Genomic DNA, 20,329 nt, shown 5'->3' with positions numbered 1-20,329 from the left:
TTACGATAGATAGATAGATAGATAGATAGACAATTTATTATAAAAGCATACATCTAGCTTACACATTTACCCAAATTATCATACGCCTTTTTAACCAAAGTTAATTTGGGTGGGTTTCTCCATCCCCAACCTCCCTGACGAGAGCGTTGCTCTCCTTGGCTGTGAACCGCTCCTGGCGCGCGCCTGGCATATCCGCCGTTATAATATGAATCCGCTTTAGAACAAACATGCCTGCTCTTAAAGGGAATGTGAGATGACGCTCTGATTGGTTTATTTCACGTTACGCCCAAACCACACCTATGAATAATGAAGCTGCTTCAGACCAACCCATTTTAGATTTGCGCCTGGCACAAGAGTCATTTATCCCGCTGGAAAAATAGCAACAGCGCCCAGACCCGTCCACAAAGTTACTTGCGCTTTGCCACTTGCGGTTCAGATCATTAAAATAGGGCCCTCAATGTCAATTTGATGTCAAGATTTTGACCTCTGCTGATGTCATTTTGATGTTATGTTGATGTCATGCTTTCAATCTGCGAGCAAAAATAAAAGGCTAATCTACTGATAGCATACAAGTCTTAACTAACTACTGATTGTTAGCTAACGCTATATCGGGTGCCATTAGCAAAAGCTACATACCTTTATAATTATGAATAAATGAGGAGGCGTAATACTTAAATCCCTCGTCTAGCAGAGTATGTCTGTTTGGCAATACGGTGTACATTGGAAATTGATATAAGGGGTAGCTCCTGCAAACACCAGCTAGAAGGTCGCCATTACTACGCTGTGTTTACCTTAGTAGCTGACGGCCGGAAGTAGTTAAACCCGTTTTGTAGAACCCGGAAGAATGTTGCGCATACCCCCTATATGAGCTTCAGTGTGTGCACAGTGCGGTTACACTTTTAGCTCACTGTGAACTCACATTGTCATCATATGGAGAGATCACTGTGAGATCAACGTGTTGACTGGGTAATAAGCAGAGTGTATGCGCGTTGTGGACCCGCCTATATGTGCACATTACTAACACGCTCTTTAAATAACAAAAAAGTAAATAAATACGAGGACGTAAAAATGATAACTGTGTCGCGCTGAAACTAGCAAAAGACATTTGCGTCGCGCCTGGAGCTGCGTTGCACCGGGTGTATGATAGGGCCCTTAGTTGTAAATTATTGTGCACTCAAAGTTTACTACAGTTACACTTTTTAAGTAAACTTAAATTTATACTTTTATAAACTAAAAAGTGGGCCAATTAAGTCCCAAGTATTATTGAAACAGGACACTTACAAGTATCCTTCTAGTACATTGGTATTGGTATACTTGCTTCATAGAGTATTCTTAAAAATATACTTGAACTTTACTAAGGTATAGCCTACTTAATAAAATGAACTTGAAGTATACTTATTTTTTTATAAGGGATGTATACTGTATATATATATATATAATGCATAAGTAAAAACCTGTGGCTGTTTCTATTCCAACATGGGGATAGTTTACAGACTCATGGGAACACGACATAGTGTATTTGAGACCATGATTTCATGTCAACCTTTCATTTCAATCTTGCATGTAAGAAAAAGAATTATGATAGTTAAACAATAGTTATGATAGTTATCGAGAGCACAGGTTAATGCATGAAAGGCCTATGTAATTATACACAACATCAAATCTTGTATCTTTATCTTTATATAATGAAACATTCACTGAACATCTAACTTATAAAGGTCAGCTTGATTTTTTTTCTCTGTTCACACAGCAACAAAGTACAACAAAGAAGCCTCACAAATAAGGTAAAATTAAGTGTATTCTAATCCTTTCATAATGATTATAGATGAAAAGCACATTCACTCTGCATTTTAATTCATATTGTGAAAGTGAAATCACTGAATAACATAATTGTGAGCAATACTGTAGAATGTTTTTATTTATCACTCTCAAATGTAGCACAGCCTACTGGACATACATGGAAAAATGGTTTAGTTTTTATCTTTAAGCATTAATTCCTTTTTCTTTTCTTTTTTTTCTTTTTTTATGAACAGCATGAAGAATCTTTCTACACAAAATATTTCATTCACAGACTTCAATCTGATTGGTTTCTACAGCTAGGAGAATGGAGGCCTTTTTTATTTATCCCTTTCTTTCTGATGTTTTTACTGTCTATCACAGCAAATTCTTTTCTCATATATTTAATCATATGTCAAAAGTCTCTGCATTCTCCTATGTATGTACTAATAGGTTTAATGGCTGTTGTAGACTTGATCTCGCCTGTATTTTTTGTACCTAACATGCTTCTTAGCTTTTTATTTAATTGGAATGAGATATCTCTAACAGGCTGTTTTATACAAATGTTTTGCATTCCTTTTGTTGGCTCATTTCAGTCCACTTTGCTTTTTTGGATGGCACTGGACCGTTACTTTGCAATAAGCAAACGCTTTACTATCATAAATACATGGAAATCCCTAACTTTCTAAAGTTTATTGTTGTCCCATTATTTAGAAATGGACTTCTGAATATCACCATGGTCTCTCTGGCTGTAAAACGTCTCGGTTACGTATGTAACCCTCATTCCCTGAGTAGGGAACGGAGACGTTACGTCGGATGACGACGAATGGGGTTTCGCTTAGAAATCCTATCATCGAGTATATAAAACGAGCCAATGGCAATGAAATGCCATGGGTCTGCGGAATTTGCATAGCGTAACTCCGCCCCACCCTGGGGGTATATAAGGAAGTGCGCTGGCAACATGCAGATATGTCTTCGCTGAGGAGCCGAGACTGAACTCAGGCGTTCCAGCGGTACAGCGGAAGTGGCAGGGAGACATAACGTCTCCGTTCCCTACTCAGGGAACGAGGGTTACATACGTAACCGAGACGTTCCCTTTCGTTGTCACTCCGAGTTACGTCGGATGACGACGAATGGGGTTCCCAGTGTAATCACGCCACCTCTCGACTGTCTTCCAGTGCCCTGCGTAAGTCTGAGCTCCCTGTCGTGAGACTAGCACGGACGAAGGAGTCCTACTTAACACAGGAATACCAAGGTACACTGGGAAGCATATCCAGTGGAAATATGCAATCATGCCCAGCCCGAAGGGGGGGACTTGGAATACACATATGACCCCGAAGGGCTGCATACGGAATAACACTGGGGTGTCCAGCCGCAGGTGGAATATTTCAAGCCCAGGGGTGGCAAGGTGGCTTGCCAAGGGAAAGACACATGCTCAAAGAGGCTTACAGTAGAATACACATGTGGGGGTCGCCCGGAGGGGAACCATGCATATGGAGGCACCTAGCCAAGCGCGAAAGCTGCCAGTGGCATAACTCTGGCGTTGACGTCGTCAGTGCTGGAGGAGACTCATGGCTTATTAGGCTCACCTGAGGAAAATATCGCACGTATCCTGTCCGTGGAGAGGAATGGCGAGCAAGCGAAGACACCTGAGCAGAATCTCTTACCGGCTAGTTGAAGCGAGTACATGAGACGAAACTGGCTCCACTCGGAGATTATAGAATCTTGCGAATGTATTAGGTGTCGCCCAGCCTGCAGCTTTGCAGATGTCTGTTAGCGAGGCGCCATGCGCTAGAGCCCAAGAGGATGCCACACTCCGGGTGGAGTGGGCCGTCACTCCAAGGGGGCATGGTCGACCCTGCTGCTGGTATGCCAAAGCAATGGCGTCCACTATCCAGTGAGACAACCTTTGCTTGGAGAGAGCCTTTCCCTTCAGCTTCCCACCATGACAGACAAAGAGCTGGTCTGAGGTCCTGAAACACTGCGTTCTGTCTACGTAAGCACGGAGAGCGCGTACTGGACAGAGCAGTGCCAAGGCTGGGTCTGCCTCCTCCAAAGGCAGCGCTTGCAGGTTCACCACCTGGTCTCGAAAGGGTGTGGTGGGAACCTTGGGCACATATCCAGGCCGGGGTCTCAGGATCACGTGAGAGTTAGCCGGTCCGAATTCCAGGCACACTTCGTCAACCGAAAATGCCTGCAGGTCCCCTACACTCTTGATGGAGGCCAATGCAACCAGGAGCGCTGTCTTCATTGACAGGAACTTAAGCTCCACTGATTGCAGAGGCTCAAAGGGAGCACTCTGCAGGGCAGTTAAAACCACTGAGAGGTCCCAAGAGGGTACGAGGGGAGGACGAGGAGGATTCAGTCTCCTGGCTCCCCTCAGGAACCTGACGATCAGGTCGTGCTTTCCTAAGAACTTACCATCAACTGCGTCCTGATGTGCGGCAATGGCGGCAACATACACTTTCAGGGTGGAGGGAGACAGCCTTCGCTCCAACCCTTCTTGCAGGAAGGAAAGCACGACACTGATGGGGCATTTCGTGGGTTCTAGATTTTTAGAAGAACACCAGTTGACGAAGAGGTTCCACTTCAACGCATAGGCATGTCTCGTGGAAGTGATGGTCTCTAGCGGAAGTGATGGTAGCCACCACCGCTGGTGGTAGGGTACTCAAACCTGCCTCATCCCGTCCAGGAGCCACACGTGGAGGTTCCAAAGATCGGGACGAGGGTGCCATAAGGTGCCCCGTCCCTGAGAAAGCAGGTCCTTCCTCAGAAAAATTGGCCAGGGAGGTGCTGTCACGAGGAGTACTAGTTCTGAGAACCAGGTGCGGTTGGGCCAATATGGGGCAACCAAAATTACCTGCTCCTCGTCCTCCCTGATCTTGCGCAAGGTCTGCGCAAGAAGGCTCACTGGGGGAAACGCATACTTGCAGAGGCCCCGCGGCCAGCTGTGCGCCAGTTCATCCGTGCCGAGCGTGCCCTCGGTCAGGGAATAATACAGGTCGCAGTGGGACGAGTCGTGGGAGGCAAACAGGTCTACCTGTGCGGCCCCGAACTGATCCCAAATCAGCTGAACCGTCTGGGGATGGAGTCGCCAATCTCCAGCGAGAGGCCGAAGCCGAGACAGCTCGTCGGCCGCCTGGTTCAGGTCTCCCGAGATATAAATGGCACGAAGCGACCTTAGATGCTTCTGACTCCATATGAGGAGGTGGCGGGCGAGTTGTGACATACGGCGGGAGCGCAGACCACCTTGACGGTTGATGTACGCTACAGTCGCGGTATTGTCCGATCGGACTAGTACGTGTTGACCCCTGAGCAACGCATGGAAGCGGTGCAGGGCAAGACGTACAGTCAACAACTCGAGGCAATTGACATGCAAAAGGCGCTGGGGTCCTGTCCAGGAGCCCGCGGCAGCATGTCCATTGCACATGGCGCCCCAGCCCGTGGTGGAGGCATCTGTTGACACAACAACATGCCTGGACACTCGTTCCAAGGGCACTCCGGCCCGAAGAAAACTGAGGTTCGACCACGGGGTGAAGGTCTGACGGCAGGTCGGAGTCACTGGAACTCGGAGCGTGCCGTGGTGCCATGCCCACCTTGGGACTCGATCGCGAAGCCAAAGCTGAAGTGGTCTCATATGAAGCAACCCGAGCGGCGTGACAGACGCTGCGGATGCCATATGCCCCAGGAGCCTCTGAAATAGTTTCAGTGGGACCACACTCTTGCCCTCGAACTGACGGAGGCACGTCAGCAGTGATTGCGCGCACTCGCTCGTAAGCTGCGCGCACATGGCGACCGAGTCGATCTCCATACCGAGAAAAGAGATCCTCTGCACGGGGCAGAGTTTGCTCTTCTCCCAGTTGACCCGAAGGCCCAGACGAGCTAGGTGCCGGAGCACAAGGTCCCTGTGTTCGCAAACCTGGTCTCGAGAGTGAGCTAGGATCAGCCAGTCGTCGAGATAGTTCAGGATGCGAACCCCGTGTTCCCGAAGGGGAACAAGGGCTGCCTCGACGACCTTCGTAAAGACGTGAGGAGACAGGGCTAGCCCAAAAGGGAGAACCGCGTACTGGTATGCCTGCCCCTCGAAAGCAAACCGTAGAAACGGTCTGTGTCGAGGAAGAATGGAGACATGAAAGTAGGCGTCCTTCAGGTCGATCGCTGCAAACCAATCCTGCAGCCGTATGCACTCGAAAATGCGCTTGGCCGTGAGCATCTTGAACGGCATCCTGTGAAGGGAGCGGTTCAAGACGCGCAAGTCGAGGATTGGCCGTAACCCACCGGATTTCTTCGGTACAATGAAGTAGGGGCTGTAGAAGCCGGACTTCATTTCGGCTGGAGGGACAGTCTCGATCGCACCCTTCGCTAGTAAGGTAGTGACCTCCGCTCTCATAACCGGGGCATTGCGGGGGCAAGCGTGGAAGAGAACCTACAGGCTTTGGAGGGGTGCTTTGGGTCACCACGGGAAGAAGCACTCTGAGGACACAGTTGCATCGCAACAGAGCGTTCAACCTGGGGAACCCCAGTGTACCCTTTGGCGGCCGCCTGATCGAGAGGAGGCAGGGCGGAGGAGGTCGCCGAGCGATCACGAGAAGACAGTGGTGCCTTCCAGGACCTCGTGACCTCCTCATGCACATCCAGGAAGAAAGGCATTGGGGACGCGCTGACGAGGATCAGTGGCGGCACCCAAAAACCAATCGTCCAGCCGCGAACGCACCGGACCAGGTGGCGGGGACCACTCAAGCCCAATGGCCGCGGCTGCCCGGGAAAGCATGGCAGTCATCTCGGGATCAGACTCGGGCAATGCTGGCACACCCGAAGGTGGCAGCACAGCCGAATCCTCACTTCCCAAAGACTCTTGCCCACCCTGTGATGCAGCGATCGACATTAAATCTTCCTCTGGAGCGCCAAATGAGACCCGCGGCAAGTCAGAGGACTGTACTGCGGGCTCATTTGAAACACTCGCGGGTTGCACGGCGCTAGAGGACGTGTGGAGCGTGGAATAGTCGGCGCTTTGTCCCACACCGCAATCCTCAGGTCACCCTGGCCGCCAGCCGAAGTACTAGCTCTCGCGGAGCCCGTAGATCGGGGTGCGGATGAGGGGACTCTACCATGAAGGTCATTGAGTCTAGACCGCAACCGTGCGATGGGCATGTTCCCGCAATGGGAACATGACTCGTCCACAAACGCTGCCTTAGCGTGCTCGATGCCCAGACACACAAGACAGCGATTGTGCCCATCAGAGTCAGAAACAAGAAGACCGCAACCAGAAGTGCATGGGCGAGGCATCTTTAAAAAGACGTGCCACGTGCAAGCTCTTTTAGAAAGGAGATTTCTCAACAAATGCTGAAGCGACCAGGGAGAGAACACACAAACACTGGCAAATCACTGCACAGATAAGCAGGGAATGTGCACTCGCTGGAACTCGCTGTCACACCAACACTTGGAGAGAGCCTCGTCTCGAGCGAAAGCGAAAGAAGCGAAAAACATATCTGCATGTTGCCAGCGCACTTCCTTATATACCCCCAGGGTGGGGCGGAGTTACGCTATGCAAATTCCGCAGACCCATGGCATTTCATTGCCATTGGCTCGTTTTATATACTCGAAGATGATAGGATTTCTAAGAGAAACCCCATTCGTCGTCATCCGACGTAACTCGGAGTGACAATGAAAGGGAACTGTCATTTTGTTTAACAAATGTGATTGATCACTGTTTTTGTGAACACATGGCGGTGGTTCAGTTAGCATGTGGAGATATATCTATTAATAACTTAGTAGGACTTTTGTCTGCTTTCCTTATATCCACTGCAGATTTCATTCTCATTACTGCTTCCTATGCTGTGATTTTTACCTCTGTGTTTAAATCTGGGAAGGCCCACATGAAGGCCATAAACACCTGCATTACTCACATCATTGTTATGACATGTAGTTTGATTTTTGCCCTGATTGCGTTTATGTCATACAGAATAAGAAATAATTTTTCTACCAGTAGTCGTGTATTTGTGAGCACAATGTACTTACTTTTTCCAAGTTGTTTTAACCCAATTATTTATGGAGTGAGAACAAAAGAAATAAGACAAAGGTTTATTCAGTTTATTAGAGAAGTAAAAGTCTTTCCTTTGCAAAGAAATCCAATTTAAAAAAAAGATCAACAATATAATATGCTGATACTGTAACATTTTAAAAAGGATGTGGTTTGTAAAAGCTATAGTTTAAAATGGCCATATAGGCCCTATTTGAAAATATGGAAATTAAAAAATGTAGTTAATAATAAACATACTGTAAACACTGATGGTAATTTACAAGAATGAAATCCTTGTTCACAATTTTTGAATCCAGAACTGAAGGAGTTACTGACAAATTAAATTAGCAAAAAAAAAAAAAACAGCATTCTCCATCTCAAGCCTGTCTGATAAAGCCTACTAAATAGAATATCTTTTTATTCCATTTATACTATTTTCCTTGTAAGAGAAATACACCTAGTTACCTGTTTTTTCTATTAGTGCCTACTTACTTGCAGTATACACACCTCTAAGAAGCCAATCTCTATGGAGTAAACAAAACTCACTACTAGAATATCGTAAAAATCAGGTATTCAACCATATAATCATTTTCAGTAATATAGGGTGTACCAAAGATTAGAATCTGTAGTTATCTGTAATCATAATATGACATGTAAATTAAGCTTCATATACAGATTTGAGTTAAAAAATAAATAATAATAATAATAATAATAATAATAATAATAATAATAATAATAATAATAATAATATATATATATATATATATATATATATATATATATATATATATATATATATATATATATATATATATATATATATATATATATATATATATATATGGAAAAGTTATTTTGCTCCAGCAATACAGACTACTACCAGGAGAGGGAGACAATAATGTATGAGATAATTGGAGAAAGAATAGCATGAACCTGCATTTCTTTTTCTCATTACTGCTTTATTATTTCACTTAAAGCTTATTATTATTATTATTATTATTATTATTATTATTATCATTATTATTATTATTATTATAAACCAGAAGGTACTTTCTAGCAAAGCTTTGGTCATGGTATTTGACCCACAATTTTTGTTATTTTATAAAATAACCTGTTAGACACTACATTTTTAGATTTCTAATCATGTCTTTCTGATAACATTTAAAAAAAAAAATTCTATTTTATGCCTTTGCTAAGATGCTTAAATGCTATTTAACTCGTTAATTATAGCTAAAATGCAGTGTTGAAGTGCTCATTGATGCCCACTCCAGCTGGTGGTGGCCTAGGAAACCTCCTAGGTTGCCAATGCCTAGAAAAGGCCCTGCAATAATCTCATGTATGTAGCGATTGAGACAAATCAGACACAATTATTTGTTATATGTAACAAATGATCTTTAAAACTCACTCTGGGATCTATGGTCCCATTCCCCCAACAAGGGCAAGAAGGGTCTTGGTAAACCATGACTACGATCAGATAAGTTGGTTTTATTGCTGTTAAAAATGTCATGTTGTCAAGGCAGAGACCATAGAGAAGACAGAAACAGACCTCAAAACAGATTTTGCTACATTCACTTATAGACAAACTGATCTATGAATGAACATGCATCCCAGAAAATTGTGTGAATGATTTACTGTCTTGTGAAGTGTCTTTTAATTATTATTATTATTATTTTTTTTATACTGTGTATTATATGATAGAGCGAACGGTCAATGTAACCTCACCTATACCATGTTTGGTCTGAATAAATTGATAGTTTGAAGATCGAAATGATTGTGTACATGATATGCCGATAGCCGCGCAATATATTAGTATTACAAGAATCTTTCTTAGTTTCTTCATCAGAAACCAATCCAGCTGCACATGCAAATGAGCACGCTTAAAACAAAGATTCATAAATCAAGGAGGAATTTTCCCGCTTGGAAATTTCACCTTTCTCATTGGTCAAGCAAACCCGGAGAGGTGGGGCCTTTCTCAGGCTTTATTAGAGACAAATTCACAGTGACTCCTCCTCTTCTTCTGGCCTTCACTGCTGCTTCTTCGGGTTGCGTGTCTGTGGGGACCCCCACTGGGGCCCGTGACCACAGCCTGCTATGCCTTCACTCTCCCAACAGAGTCAGACTGTATTTTCTTCAATTCAACTCAGAAGAAAACTGCAACTTTACCATCAGTGAATGGGCAACCATCTTCGACTTCCTCACTCCTTGGTTGCCTGCGTGGCCTTTCTGGCCCAGGGACGGCAGGTCACAATCTGCATGTGGTCAGCCATGTGCTCATGGAGAGAGAGACAACCTTCAACCAGAATAGAGTCAAACAAACCACTCAAGTTCATCATTTCTTCTTCATCCAACGGAGAAGAAAACGTTTGCGACTTCCACGTTTGACACTCACCGAACCATCAACATCCTTTTCCAAGAACTTCAAGAATTGTTTCCACTGCAAACACCTTTCAAGTATACATTTAATGAGGTGCTCTGAAAATGATAAACTGATGGTTCATTTTATAGTTAAATGGATCTTTTCCATAGTCCCATTTCCTGCTTCTGGTTCCATTCTGTCACTCACCATTCGCCCGCGCATTTGAGTTCATAAAAAGCTCAGGTGAGTAAGAATCAGTCAACAAACACGGTGAGTAATGTCTTGTCCTGTTATTGTCACCTGCACTTCATGTCACATGTTTAGCATAGCCTTCTCTGTCGGCAATATAGGATTTATATGTGATAAATGCAAGGAGACAGTTAGGCTGACGGAGAAGATTTCAGAACTAGAGACACGCATCCAAAATTTAATTGAGGATAGTAAGAGTGCTAGAACTTTAGATACTGCTTTGGATGCGCCTAGCATAGTGAACTCTTTACATGACTCTGTTCTGACTGAATTAGTGCCTGCGCAACAAGGCAAATGGGTGACAGTGAGGGATCGCTCTAGTCGCAGATAAAAAAAAAACACTCTTCCGTTCCGATTACCATGACAAATCGATTTGCCCCGCTCAGTGAAACACCCACTGACAATTCTGTTAATTGTGCCCTAGTAATTGGTTATTCGATCACACGGAACGTGAAAATAGAGACACCAGCCACCATAGTCACATGTTTGCCAGGAGCCAGAGTGCCTGACATGAAAGCAAATTTAAAAGTGCTGGCTAATGCTAATCGTAAATTCTCTAAGATCATTATTCACGTCGGCACTAATGATGTTCGACTCTGCCAGTCGGAGATCACCAAAATTAACATTAAAGAGGTGTGTGAACTTTGCAAGTACGATGTCAAGCACTGTAATTTGCTCTGGCCCCCTTCCTGTTCGCAGGAGTGATGAGATGAACTGTGTTCACTTAATTATTGGCTGTCTCGGTGGTGTGCGCTTAATAATATAGAATTCATAGACAATTGGAAAAGTTTTTGGGGCAAACCTGACCTGTTGAAAAGAGATGGTATTCATCCCTCCTGGGATGGAGCTGCTCACCTCTCTATTAATTTGGCTCATAGTCTTAGAGCTCAAACATGACAAATTTGGCACCAGGTCAGGAAGCAGACAGACTGGCTTAACCGACTGTCTGCTAGCGGCCTCGCGTCACCAAGGTCAGATAAATCCTCTTTCACCTAGCTATCATCATATAGAGACTGTGTCTGTTCCCCGAATTTGCAAATCCAAAAAAACGTTTAAACCCATCTAAGGTTAAAAATGATAATATCATTAATTCAGATGGGCAAATACTATAATTCAGATAGGCTATAATTCAGATGGGCAAATACTAAAGCTTGGGTTGCTGAATATTCGATCCCTTACTCCAAAAGCACTCATTGTTAAAGGGGTGGTTGATTGCTATTTCACTTTTTTCATTTTAAATACTGTGTAATGTTGCTGTTGGTGCATGAACAGTATCTGCAAAGTTGCTGCGCTGAAAGTTCAACGTAAGCGGAGATATTGTCTTTTAAAAATCAGAAAGTTTAATGCCTTCAAAAACGACTCGAACGGGACTACAACGAGATACTTCCCGGGTTTTATACGTAACTAACCCATACATTTACATCAACCCTCCCTCCGGAACATGTTCTGCTGTCGAAGAGGAGGAGTTATAGTGGAGAGCTGTAGCCGTCAAAGTGTTATTTTCACCCAGCTGCCAGGTCTTCTGTGTTCAGGCTTCCTACAGACGCTGTAGTTCGTCAACAATGGTTAAATTTAAGTTTGATTATGTTCCTGACAAATCGTAGTTTAGCTCTCTGTGCTGCGCATTTCACAGAAGACAGCTTCCAGAATCTACACGAGTTCAATGTCGGATTCAACAAGAAACTATTACTCCAACATGAAGCAGTTACAGCTTTAAAACCAGAGGCAGCAGTTGTTGGGCCACAACCTGCAAGTAAGATTTTATCATTTTAAATGTATTTGCCTGTATAATTTAAGACGTAATGTTTTAGTTTTATCAAGGATGTAAAAAAATGCCAGCGCTGGCTTTAGTATATGACAGATGCGTACAAACATTTTGGACCCGAATTTGTAATATGTAGCCTACAAATTTTGTAAACGTATTTTCCATCTATACTTTATGACGTAATTTTTTTATTTGATCAAGAACGCAAACCAATGCCAAAGCTGTTTGGTTATATAGTAGCTAGTTAGTTCAATGTTATTTTGTGTGTATAAGAAACGTGTACAAACTTCAAAAAATTATCGCAACAGCAAACTTCAGCTGCTGTTATCACATGTACACCTAAAGAAAACGACAAACTGAGTAAACTACCGGTAAGTTTTGTGAATAGTTAAACGGTTGTTCATTCTATCAATAAAACAATATCTTTAAAAAACGGTATTACTCAGTCATGTATTCAGTTATATTAAATGTTTAATCAGGGGTAAACCGTATCTCAAAAGCGAACAAACAGCAGTAGCATTTTCAAGTAACAGCGTATGGAAATTCTTTGAGAAAATAATAATAATAATAATAAACAAATGACAGAGGAGGAAGCGGCTTACAATAAAAAGTAAAATTTATGAAAAATAAGGCGTTTTTTAACAAACGAAACACAAAGACATGTTATATTGCAGCCCATAAACACAATCAAGCAAAGAAAAAAGGCAGTAAACCACCCCTTTAATGATATGATTTCAGATAATAACCTATATGTGCTGTGTTTGACAGAAACCTGGCTAAAACCAAATGATTACATTGCTTTAAATGAGTCCACCCCACAAGATTAATGTTATAAACATGAGCCTCGTCTGAAACGCAAAGGGGGAGGTGTTGCTGTAATTTATAGTAATATTTTCAAAACCACTAAGAAATCAAGTTTTAAATATAATTCTTTTGAAGTGTTGGTGCTTAATGTAAAAATATATAGTGTAAACAATAAATCACGTTTGAGATTTGTGCTGGCTACTGTATACAGGCCACCAGGGCACCATAAAGATTTTATCAAAGAATTTGCGGACTTTCTATCAGAATTAATATTGACTGCAGATAAAGTACTAATTGTTGGTGATTTTAATATACACATCGATAATGAAAAAGATGCATTGGGTTTGGCATTTAAAGACATTGTAAAATCAATTGGAGTTACTCATTGCTGTAATCATACTCTAGATCTAATATTATCACACGGAATAGATGTTGATGCCGTTGAAATTCTGCAGCAGAGCGATGACATTTCAGATCATGAGATGTCTTGTGTAAATTACATTTAGCCAAAGCTGCAAAGCCGACTCCATGTTATAAATATGTTAGACCTATCACTTCTGCCACTAAAGATTGCTTTATCAATAATCTTCCTAATCATTTTCATCATCTCAGCATCCCGGATAGCTTAGAAGAACTTGATATTGCAACAGAAACTTTTAACTCTCTCTTTTCCAGCACTTTAATTATCGCTCCTCAAGAACAACTACAGTACACCGCTTTACAACTATAGGACAGGAAGAGCTAAATAAACTTATCATTGCATCTAAACCAACAACATGTTTATTAGATCCAATACCCACTAAACTACTGAAAGAAGTGTTACCTGTAGTGGAAGAGCCTCTTCTCAATATTATTAACTCGTCTTTATCTTTAGGTCATGTTCCAAGAATATTCAAGTTGGCAGTTATAAAACCTCTTATTAAGAAACCACAATTAGATCATAATAACCTAGCAAATTACAGACCCATTTCAAATCTTCCATTTATGTCTAAAATACTAGAAAAAGTTGTGTCCGCTCAATTGTGTTCTTTCTTGCAAGAAAATGATATCTATGAAAAGTTTCAGTCAGGATTCAGGGCGCATCATATCACAGACACTGCGCTCGTTACAATTATAAATGATTTACTTCTAGCTTCTGACCAAGGCTGTATCTCAATACTAGTTTTACTCGATCTTAGTGCTGCGTTCGACTATAGATCACAAAATACTCTTAGATCGACTACAAAACTACACTGGTGTTCATGGACAGGCATTAAGCTGGTTTAGATCGAAGATAACGTCCGTAAACTATGGAGTGCCGCAAGGATCTGTGTTAGGCCCTCTGCTATTCTCAATATATATGCTGCCACTTGGTAATATTATAAGAAAACAGTGGAATTAATTTCCACTGTTATGCTGATGACACTCAATTATATATTTCATCACGACCAGATGAAAACACTAAATTATCTAAATTGAGTGTGTTAAAGATATAAAATACTGGATGAGGTGTAATTTTCTGCTATTAAATTCAGATAAAACGGAGGTATTACTTATTGGTCCAAAAAAACTGCCCACAAAACCTCTTACAATACAACTTTAATTTAGAAGGATGTCCTATTACTTTATCCACTACAGCAGGGGTGCCCAATCCTGCTCCTGCCGATCGACTGTCCTGCACAGTTCATCTCAAACCCTAATCAAACACACCTGAATCAACCAATTAAAGTCTTCAGGATCACTTGAAAATTAAAGGCAGGTTTGTTTGATTAGGGTTGGAGATTGTGCAGGACAGTCGATCGGCAGGAGCAGGATTGGGCACCCCTGCACTACAGTAAAAGACCTGGGTGTTATACTAGACCACAACTTGTCTTTCGAAAATCATATTTCATTTGTTACAAGAACAGCCTTTTTCCACCTTAGAAACATTGCCTCGAGACGACCTCGAGACTAGATTACTGTAATGCTTTATTAGCAGTTAGTCCAAAATTCAGCTGCAAGAGTTCTTACTAGGTCAAGAAAATATGATCATATAACACCAATTCTATCATCTCTACACTGGTTACATATTAAGTTCCGTATCAATTACAAAGTATTACTACTGACCTATAAAGCCCTAAATGGTTTAGCTCCTGGGTATTTAACGGAACTTCTATTGCCCTACAATCCATCGCGCTCTTTAAGATCACTAAATTCGAGGCTTCTGGTCATTCCTAGGATATCTAAGTCCACTAAAGGAGGGAGGGCGTTTTCACATTTAGCTCCTAAACTCTGGAATGGCCGTCCTGATATTGTTCGAGGTTCAGACTCGCTGTCCCAGTTTAAAACTAGATTAAAGACGCATCTCTTTAGCCAAGCATTCACATAATACTTACCTTTTATACTACAGTTGAATCATATCGAATGCATTAACCCTCTGAGGTCGACAAACGCGCGGGCGCGTTTTGCTGGATTTTCTCCACATTGTAGCACTATAAACTTAAATTACTCAGTCATTTATAGTCATACAGAAAAAAGAAATAGCCTATAAAAAAAGAATCTGTGATATTTCTCCTTTTGTATGTGTCCACTTACAATCAAATCAAAACATTGTGCTTTTGTAAAATAAAGAAACTAAACAGGGTGTGCGTCCTGCCTCTCCGTCGCGGTGAACTTTTTTTTCTTGAGCATGTCTATAAACTGAAACAAAACTCAGCGAATACTTGTCACACATTTATGAGCCATATACCTTTATAAACATTTAAGTGTGTACTTTTAAATGATCGGATTCAAAACGAAAACAAATATTCTCTCTTTAAGTAATTTGTATAAAACCAACAAGATGTCCAGCTTCTCAAACGCTTCCTCATTACAGTTAATTTGGCCACGCCCACTCGCGCAAAAGATATTCACATGCAAATCTCCACATGGACCGCGTCTCGCTCATTACCTCAACAACAAAACACTTCACTTCACTTTTCGTCGAGTTTGAAAGACGTGCCTGAGCTTACATTGGATTTAGGCTACCTCAGAAGAAAAAGAACGCGATTTGAAGACAAGAAATGTGTAAGGTAAGAAATTCTTACATATTAGATTGTTATTGTTGCATAAATGTCACATTGCAGTTGAACTGTTGCTAGATATATGGGGAATATTATAATATTTAGACCCGTGTTTACTGTTACTGTGTTTGTGGATATCTGCTCAAACGTAGATATGTATATGGTAACCATAATGTTTTATATTTGAGCGCGATCGCGTTTGAATGTATCATGTGTGTGTGTGTGTATTCTGTGAATTTTAAAAAGGAATTTTAAAAAGGAATTTTAAAAAGCAATTTTAACCAGAAAAATCTAATATTTATTTCCAAAATCGTGCAGGCATTTCTCTATATCAGTATGTTCACTTTTTTTTTTTTCAGGGCCCAGATGCCACTGAGGACTTCAACATTCACGTGTTACTTGTGACATTTTCATGGCTAAAGTCTAATTACACTGTATTCAGCACAAACTCTGCTACAATAATATATCAGCAGCATGTATGTAAAAGTTTGTAGTTTTGAGATATGACATTTATGCGTAGTTTGTGAAAATACAAAAAAAAATTCTCACTGAAATAAGGCAATGAAACCCATACTGATTATTTTTTCACAAGACTTTTGAAAATTGTATGACGTAGCCTAGAATATTTGCTGCAAAACTATGTGAAAATCACCCTGACTGCTCATTCAGATAAGACAATATATTGATTTAAAAAATTTACGACGTGTTTTGTGTTAGAAAGCTTTATGCGGGAGCTCATTAATATGTAAGCTTTTCTCACCTGAGAAAGACAAAGAACCTCCCCTAACGGCCCTATTAGGAGCTATCAGGCCCTTTCATTCTGAGCAACCTTGCACAATACTGTAAATGAGGAGATTTAAAAAAGAATGGCTTTTAAATTGTTTGGATTTATTTTAGGGCTGGGGGAATTAACGCGTTAATCTTTGCGATTAATTTGAAATGTTTAACGCGTTAAAAAAAATTAACGCATTTAATGCAGCACACTTTTTTTTGCCTCGTTTTAATGATTTCCTGTTGTGGCTGCTATTGAAAAGGCCGTCCCGCCCCTCCGTGTTCGGCGATCACGTTTCATTCTCGCGCAGCTTTCATGAGCTGGTCTTTTCCGCTCCGTGTGTGCGCTGCGCTGTGTTCCGCGTGTGTGTGTGTGTCGGCGCGCTCTGTCGTTAACGGCCCAGCGGCGCGCTCTCCGTTCCGTGTGTGTGTGTCGGCGGCTCTAACGGCCCAGCGGCGCGCTCTCCGTTCCGTGTGTGTGTGTGTCGGCGGCTCTAACGGCCCAGCGGCGCGCTCTCCGTTCCGTGCATGTATGTGTGTGTGTCACGTGTGTGTGTGTGTGTGTGTGTGTGTGTGTGTGTGTCGGCGGCTCTGTCGACAACGGCCCAAACGCTTCAATCATGTACCGAGCACTGGAAAAGTAAAGTCCACTCAAAACGTGAAATTCTGTTTGCTGAGCTGGTATAGCCATGCTGGGCAGCAATGGTAAAATTACCTGCTCTGATTACATGCTCTGGTAATAATAGCTTTGTAGGACTATATTTTATTTTGATAATTAGTTAAAAAAAATAAAAATAATCTGTTAAATTGATTATGTTGATTGATTATTGAAAAAAAAAATATTGATATTGATGTTTAATATAGGGCTATTTTCTGTTCCTTTTTTTCCCTGTGTTGTTTAATTAGGTGATTCTGAGTTAAAAGGAATAGTTCACTTTAAAATTAAAATTCTGTCATCACTCACCCTCATGTTGTTTTAAACCTGTATGAATTTCTTTCTTCTGCTGAACACAAAGGAAGATATTTAGAAGAATGTCAGTAATCAGACAGTTTCTGGGTCCCATTGTCTTCCATAGTAGGACAAATATATACTATGGAAGTCAATGGTACCAGAAACTGTCTGGTTACTGACATTCTTCTAAATATCTTCCTTTGTGTTCAGCAGAAGAAAGAAATTCATACAGGTTTAAAACAACATGAGGGTGAGTGATGACAGAATTTTAATTTTAAAGTGAACTATTCCTTTAAATATTGATGATTACAAGCTTGGGGGAAACGCAATTAATTGCAATTAATTACAGAAATTGTGCAATTAATTAGTTAATTTTTTTTAATCGATTCCCAGCCCTAATTTACTTACAACACAACATAATCCAAAGATACACAACAAATGCCAAAAAAGCACTTCAAAGACAGAGACCTTTGTGCCATTCCTAAAAACATTGTACATACCTTTCATTTTCAAGATTTTCACTTTACCGTGTTCACGTACAGAGACTCATGTGAATGTTGAAGTCCTCAGTGGCATCTGGGCCCTGAAAAAAAAAAGTGAACATACTGATATCAAGAGAAAGGCCTGCACGATTTTGGAAATAAATATTAGATTTTTCTGGTTAAAATTGCTTTTTAAAATTCACAGAATACACACACACACACACACACACACACACACACACACACCTGTTGTGCCTTGTAGGCATAAGGTATATGCACAGTGCCAGATAAAATAATAATAACAATAAATAACCTATAGCAGTGTAAATCTTCCAAAAGATTTCAGTAACAACTAAGCTAGAGAAAAATATATGGATTATCATGTTACTTCAAATGTTTCCATCCGTTATGATGATATGAAATGAGATAATAATAAAAACATGAAGCCGTTTGGTGCGTTTTGCTTTCATCCAAAATATGATACAGTACATTCAAACGCGATCGCTATCAAAAATATGATACATTCAAACGCAATCGCTATCAAAAATATGATACATTCAAACGCGATCGCTATCAAAAATATGATACATTCAAACGCGATCGCGCTCAAATATAAAACATTATGGTTACCATATACATATCTACGTTTGAGCAGATATCCACAAACACAGTAACAGTAAACACGGGTCTAAATATTATAATATTCCCCATATATCTAGCAACAGTTCAACTGCAACGTGAGATTTATGCAACAATAACAAACTAATATGTAAGAATTTCTTACCTTACATCTTTCTTGTCTTCAAATCGCGTTCTTCTTCTTCTGAGGTAGCCTAAATCCAATGTAAGCTCAGGCACGTCTTTCAAACTCGACGAAAAGTGAAGTGAAGTGTTTTGTTGTTGAGGTAATGAGCGAGTCCGCGTTCCATGTGGAGATTTGCATGTGAATATATTTTGCGCGAGTGGGCGTGGCCAAATTAAAAATAATTAGTAAGCGTTTGAGAAGCTGGACATCTTGTTGGTTTTATACAAATTACTTAAACAGATAATATTTGTTTTCGTTTTGAATCCGATCATTTAAAAGTGTTGTGGTCTTGTTCTCTGACCTAGTTCGGACTGTGGGTCTCTACATTAAGCTACTGAATGATACACACGGAGACAGGACTGTGGCGACTCCTGTTCTTTAATGGCCGGAGACTTTTTACAACAACCATAACACAGGGAAGGCTAATCCGAGGCTGCGCACATGATGTGCTGCAGTCATAAACAGTCGAGCACCGAGTGCTCGATCAGATGTATCACATCCCCCTTTTCCAAGAACGTGATGTGTAACATGCACTTAATCACACCAACTTCATTAACATGAAACTACTGTGTCCAATACTAAATAATATCCTTGAAGACTAGCACTAACCTAGTATTAACAAATCACTTTACAATCTTTATGAGAACGCATCAGATAAACAAGTTTCTTAGGTTTAACTTTAACTCTAACCACAATAATACAATAGATTGCCAACACATGTCTGTATTCCTTTTTTTTTTTTTTTTTTAGACTAAGCAATCAGCCACAGACCACAAACTAGTCTCTGAACCTGACAGGACGTCTCACTACTCTGCCTCTTCTGGTGATGTACTCTGGTGAACTGTTCACACCCAAAGGAGACAAGACCTGTGGTGGTGGATCTCGGGGTAGCAGGGCAGTAGACTCATGTGTCTCAGTGTGGGTTACATCTGTATCTTCATCAGAGTCAGTGTCTCTAAACAGACTTGGATGTATCTTCCTCAAATGTCTCCTATTCCTCCTTAAAGTCTTTCCTGCTGGAGTCAGCACGTTATACGAGCGTGGCTCCAGTCTCTGGCCTGTCACTACGGCTGGTTCCCAACCACGTCGTGTCTGCATGTGTACGGTGGTACCCGGATCTAAGGCAGGCAACGGCCTGGCATCACGGTCATGATATAGTTCCTTAGTGACAACAGTACCAGATGTGGGTCTGTGCCGGTATGCATTGCTTTCTTCAGAGCATGTTTTACTGTCTTTATAGTCCGTTCCGCGAGTCCGTTGGACTGTGGATAACCGGGGCTTGAGTGTGTGAGTTTGAAGTCCCAAGAGGCTGCGAATGACTTCATCTCGT

General features: G+C 41.5%; 1 pseudogene across 1 annotated transcript; it reads left to right on the top strand.

Moving 5' to 3' along the window:
* Window positions 1-2,034: 2,034 nt before the first annotated feature.
* On the top strand, window positions 2,035-20,121 carry LOC308693832 (olfactory receptor 52K2-like; annotated as a pseudogene). Its single transcript has 4 exons — window positions 2,035-2,527; window positions 7,448-7,877; window positions 19,750-19,835; window positions 20,007-20,121. The product of its transcript is annotated as an olfactory receptor 52K2-like (transcript).
* Window positions 20,122-20,329: the final 208 nt, after the last annotated feature.

This window comes from Scardinius erythrophthalmus (genome assembly GCF_964197995.2).
Source record: "Scardinius erythrophthalmus genome assembly, chromosome: 7".
Lineage (NCBI taxonomy): Eukaryota > Metazoa > Chordata > Actinopteri > Cypriniformes > Leuciscidae > Scardinius > Scardinius erythrophthalmus.
The sequence above is the reverse complement of the archived record's forward strand: the minus strand, read 5'-3'. Positions and strand labels throughout refer to the sequence as shown.